This window comes from Salmo trutta, chromosome 17 (assembly GCF_901001165.1).
Source record: "Salmo trutta chromosome 17, fSalTru1.1, whole genome shotgun sequence".
NCBI lineage: Eukaryota > Metazoa > Chordata > Actinopteri > Salmoniformes > Salmonidae > Salmo > Salmo trutta.
The window spans coordinates 43,840,363-43,845,682 of NC_042973.1; the positions used below are offsets into that span (position 1 = coordinate 43,840,363).

At 44.1% G+C, this 5,320-nt stretch overlaps 1 pseudogene; it reads right to left on the reverse strand.

Moving 5' to 3' along the window:
• Positions 1 to 4,059: 4,059 nt before the first annotated feature.
• LOC115151319 (ras-related protein ORAB-1-like) lies at positions 4,060 to 4,656 on the reverse strand (annotated as a pseudogene).
• Positions 4,657 to 5,320: the final 664 nt, after the last annotated feature.

The window sequence follows — 5,320 nt, forward strand, 5'->3', positions numbered from 1 at the left end:
ATCCTTGATGTCCAAAACAGTCTTGAAGGAAAAGCAGCAGCTCCTTGGTAAGAAGCCAGTTCAATCTATTAAATTATTATTTTGAAATTCCCACATTTAACAATCTAATTCAATATTCAAGTGTGCGGTAATGGGTTGTTGTTGTTTCAGGCCTTCCGCAACACTCACTCATCCTTGATGTCAATATCAAATGGAACTCACTCTAATGATAGAGAGATTGATGGAGCAGAATCCAGCGATCCAAGCAGCAGCGAAAAGCAATGACCAAGGACAACCTGGACCGTCTGAAGGACAAGGACTTCCATAAGGCTGAGGAGTTTGTCCAGCTCATGAGAATCCTCTATACATCCAAACTGAGTGTCATGTGAAAGAATGTCACCTGTGGATAGATCATACCCGTTCTCCAAAAACTGGAAGAGCACTTCACTGTGATGCATGAAGATATGTTTGTGGCAACCATCAAAGAGAAGGTGTAGGAGAACCTCTGAGCGCTATCAGGATGAGGACATTCAAGCCTTCCTGCATGAGGCTACAATGGACCCCAGATTTATAGAGAGGCCGGTGAGTGACGCCACCTGGGACAGGCTGAGGAAGGCAACTGTTGAGGCCAATGTAACAGGAGCAACACCAGGGCTGTCAGAGGAGCTGGAGCAGACAGACACAGCGCACCAGTAACAGGAGGAGGAGTCTGAAGGAGAGGAAATGGAGGAGACAGTCCCTCCATTGTAAAAAACAAGGAGTGCCTTGGAAGAGCTGTTCTCAGAGGAGGACAGGGAGTTGAGGTTGACGATCCAACAGGACACCTCGTCCCTCACCCTCAGTGAATGTGTTGGCCCAGAGGTCGAGCTCTACAAAGGCCTGCCTCCCATCCCCATGGCTAAAGATCCTGTGATGTGGTGGTGGGAGAAGAGTGCCCCTCACAAACATTGCAACAAGCTACCTCTGCGCTCAAACCTCCACCCCTAGCGAGAGGGTATTTGACTGCAGGGAACACAATAAGCCAGGAGAGGTCCCAACTTCTGGCAGAGAAGGCAAATATGTTGATCTTTTTCCAGAAGAACTGCTAGTCTTTTTGCAGCCTACGTGCATGCCCCACTCGTTTTGCTCTACACCACTATTTTCTTTTGCAGGAAATGTTATTTAAATTTGTTTTACATTTCCATCATCACAACATTAGTCTATAGTGATTTGTTCAAAACATTGCTGTTTTTTTTTGCTGTAAATTGTATTTATTTTACATATCATAAAATAAAGCAATGTTAATTCTGTTCTTAATTTTAGTTTTTCTTCTTAAAAAACAAAAAGAACGGATAAGAATGCCGTTAAAGTACCGGATTGATAAGCAGTATCGGTAAGAGTAGTAATACCCATCCCTAACAGGGACTATGGTGGTCTGCTTGAAACATGTAGGTATTACAGACTGGGTCAGGAGGTTGAAAATGTCAGTGAAGACACTTGCCAGCTGGTCAGCGCATGCTCGGAGTACGTGTCCCGGTAATCCATCTGGCCCTGCGGCTTTGTGAATGTTAACCTGTTTAAAGGTCTTACTCATATCAGCTACAGAGAGCGTGATCACACTGCCGTCTGGAACAGCTGGTGCTCTCATGTATGGTTCAGTGTTGCCTGCATCGAAGTGAGCATAGAAGGCATTTAGCTCGTCTGGTAGGCTTGCGTCACTGGGCAGCTCGCAGCTGAGTTTCCCTTTGTAATCTATGATAATTTGCAAGCCCTGCCAAATCTGACACGTGTCAGTTGGTGTAGTAGGATTTGATCTTAGTCCTATTGACACTTTGCCTGTTTGATGGTTCGTTGGAGGGCATAGCGGGATTTATTATAATTGTCCGGATTAGTGTCCTGCTTCTTGAAAGTGGCAGCTCTAGCCTTTAGCTCAGTGCAAATGTTCCCTGTAATCCATGGCTTCTGGTTGGGATATGTAAGTACGGTCACTGTGGGGATGATGTTGTCATTGCACTTATTGCATTTTTCTTCCTGTAGTCGCACATGTGACATGCTGGTAAAACAGATTCGACTTTTCCTGCAGTAAAGTCCCCGGCCACTAGGAGCGCCGCCACTGGATGAGCATTTCCTTGTTTGCTTATGGCCTTATAAAGCTTGTGGAGTGCGGTATTGGTTTATGGTGATAAATAGACAGCTACGAAGAATATAGATGAACTCTTGGTAAATAGTGTGGTCGACAGCTTATCATAAAATACTCTAACTCCGGCAAGCAAAACCTTGAGACTTCTTTAATATTAGAGATCGCCCACCAGCTGTTATTGACAAAGACACACACCACCCCTCCGGTCTAACCGGAGGCTGCTGTTCTGTCTTGCCGATGCATGGAAAACCCAGCTAACTGTATATTATCCATGTCCTTGTTCTGCCACAACTCGGTGAAACATAGGATATTACAGTTATTAATGTCCCATTTGATAGGATGATCTCGAACGGAGCTCATCCAGTTTATTCAGCAGTGATTGCACGTTCACCAGTAGAACGGGGGTAAAGGCGGATTATCCACTCACCGACGCAGTCTTGCCAAGCACCCGGCTCTTCGACCTCTGTAACGGCGTCTCCTCTTCATACGAATGACAGGGATTTGTACCTTGTCCTGGAGGAGCGGTATATCCTTTGCATCCCACTCATTAAAGAAAAACTCCTTATCCAGTTCGAGGAGAGTAATCGGTGTTCTGATGTCCACAGGCTCTTTTGAAACGATGTCACAAACATTATGTACAAAAAAAAAGTTACAATTGCGCAAAAAATAAACCACACAGACTAGCACAATTGGTCAGGAGCTCGTAATACGTCGGCCATCCCCTCCGGTGCCATTCATTGAATGCCATTCAACGGCGTATGTGAAGGATGCATACAAGGTAATGCGGATGGAGAAGGAAATGCATTGCTTTACAATGACCATCAGGTTGTGTATCCTTTCCATGCATACCAAATGTTTTCACTTTTTGTGACTTGACCTACATTGCATACTCGGACTATAATCATAGTGCATGATTTATGGCCTTTATGGGGGGATTCTTATTACATTGCCAGCAGTAAGACCACTCAGTTTAACTTTTTAGAACTCCAAGCACCGAACACATTTATATTAATTTACTTAGTCATTAATCATAGAAACACTAATCGTTCGTTCTCTATCTTAGGGAATTAGTCCACTGCTCCAGGATGGAGCTTGCATGCCACGTTTTTTATGCATACAAATCTGTTCATTTTATTCTATTCAAACAGACCCCATTTCAAAGGAAACAAGCACTCATTAAGATGAGGTGTGGCCAACACACCTGAACCCACTTAACAAGATAGAGGATAGAGAGTTTTGTTGATGCTGAGAATGGAATGTATATGTTTAACTTTCTCTGAAAAAGTGACAAAAGTTCTGTTTATGTTCTCTGAACAATTTCAAAACATGACTTGAAATGGAACCATGAGGAACCTGTAGGAAACGTTATGTTGAGGTACTGAAATTCCCACTGGTACTTGACTGGTACTGTATATTTTTCAGTCCTTTTTCGCAAAACTGAGACTTGTGCAGTTGGCTGACACACATATGAGCGAATAAACACCTTAAAGAGACATGCCGATAAAAAATGGCATATAAAACCAACAGGAAAGGAAAGCAAAGAGAAAAAAAAGAGGGGGACAGAAGAAAATAAAACATAATTGAGTTTGACCACAGACCAACCCTGAAGTAGGAATGCAGTGAGATACACACACATCATTCTCATAAACACACACATCATTCTCATAAACCTGTACACAGAGGGGGCATTTAAGTGCAGGCGTGAGAGAGCAAACAAAATCAGTTGTCTCTGAGGTCCAGGGAAGGGTGTGGGGTAAAGCCTCTAGGAGGGGACCAGTGATGGGCAGTCCATCTGACTGCAAACAGATGGCCTAGACAGTACTACTAATCATCAATTACCAGAGCAATAAGGGAGGGGAGATAATGATTTTTTTTTTGGTAGTGCGGCTGCAGTACAAATTCAGGCAACTTAATTTTGTTTTCCCTCACACACAATCTCTCAGACTTTCCCCCCTCTCGGTTTCTGTTAGGCTAGGTAGGTGGGGCATGGTGGAGAATGGGGCCAGGTGGAGGGGGCTGACAGGCCAGTAGGGGGTGCTTGAGGTGGGGCTAGAGGTGTTGGTGGGGTTCTCTCTCAGCTGCAGCCCTGGATCTTGAGTACATGGCCCATCCTCTTCTTGATCTCAGCAGCCATGGTCATGAAGGCCTGCTCCACCTTGGTGGCGCTCTTGGCACTCGTTTCCAACAACGGGATGCCCAGGGAGTCTGCAAACTCCTTTGCTGTTGTGTAATCCACCACTTTCTTTGTGGTTAGGTCACTTGTTCCCCACCTTGTTGACATTTTCACTGACATAGCGGTCGATTTCCTGTAGCCACTGCTTGACATTGTTGAAGGACTCCTGGTCTAGACTACGATGATGCCGTGGGCTCCTCTGTAGTAGCTGGATGTGATAGTGCGAAACCTCCTGCCCAGCTGTGTCCCAGATTTGAAGTTGAATGGTGTTTCCGTCTAATTCTGTAGTTCGTATTACTCCGATTGGGCATGTGTCATCTGCGAATCGGAGTAGAAGACATGACTTACCGATGCCAGAGTCACCGATCAGGAGCAGCTTGAATAAATAGTCAATCAGGATTCGTCAAAGTAAATCTCCTCTTGCTCTGAAAAATCGAAGTACTTAGCTAATTCCTTTGATTAAAAAAGTAGCAAGCTAAGTTAACTTGCTGGCAAGGTACTCCTCCAAAACCAGGCTAATTGTCTGAAAATCAAAATGGCTTCTAGTACCAACCAGGAAATAGCAACTGCATGTTGTTTCTCAACATTCTTGGAACAACTGGAGAACATGACTTTATATAGAACCATGAGGAACCTGTAGGAAACGTTATGCTGAAGTACTGACATTTCCACAGAAGAATGTTATTTAACATTCTCTTAACTATGAGAATATTCCCAATGTCAAAAATGTTCCTAGAAAATTACCAAAATCGAAATATGTTTGAACTTGGCAAAAAAAAAAATTGTCGTCAAGTTCTTTAAGAGAATGTTCCAAATCAAAGCAACTATCCTGTACCATTCTCAGAAAGTTGTGGGAAGGTAGCATGCAAAATAAACATAGGACAACCCCGCTGTCACCCAAGCTCTAAGAAATGTGGCGTTATAACTACTATTCCCTGGAGGAGGGAAACGAGGTCCATCGTACTATGGGGAGTCGCACTCTCGCAACTTTGGTTGAAGGATCTACAACATGCCTGACAAGGCCAATGAAATCCGTGCCTCGCTGGAAG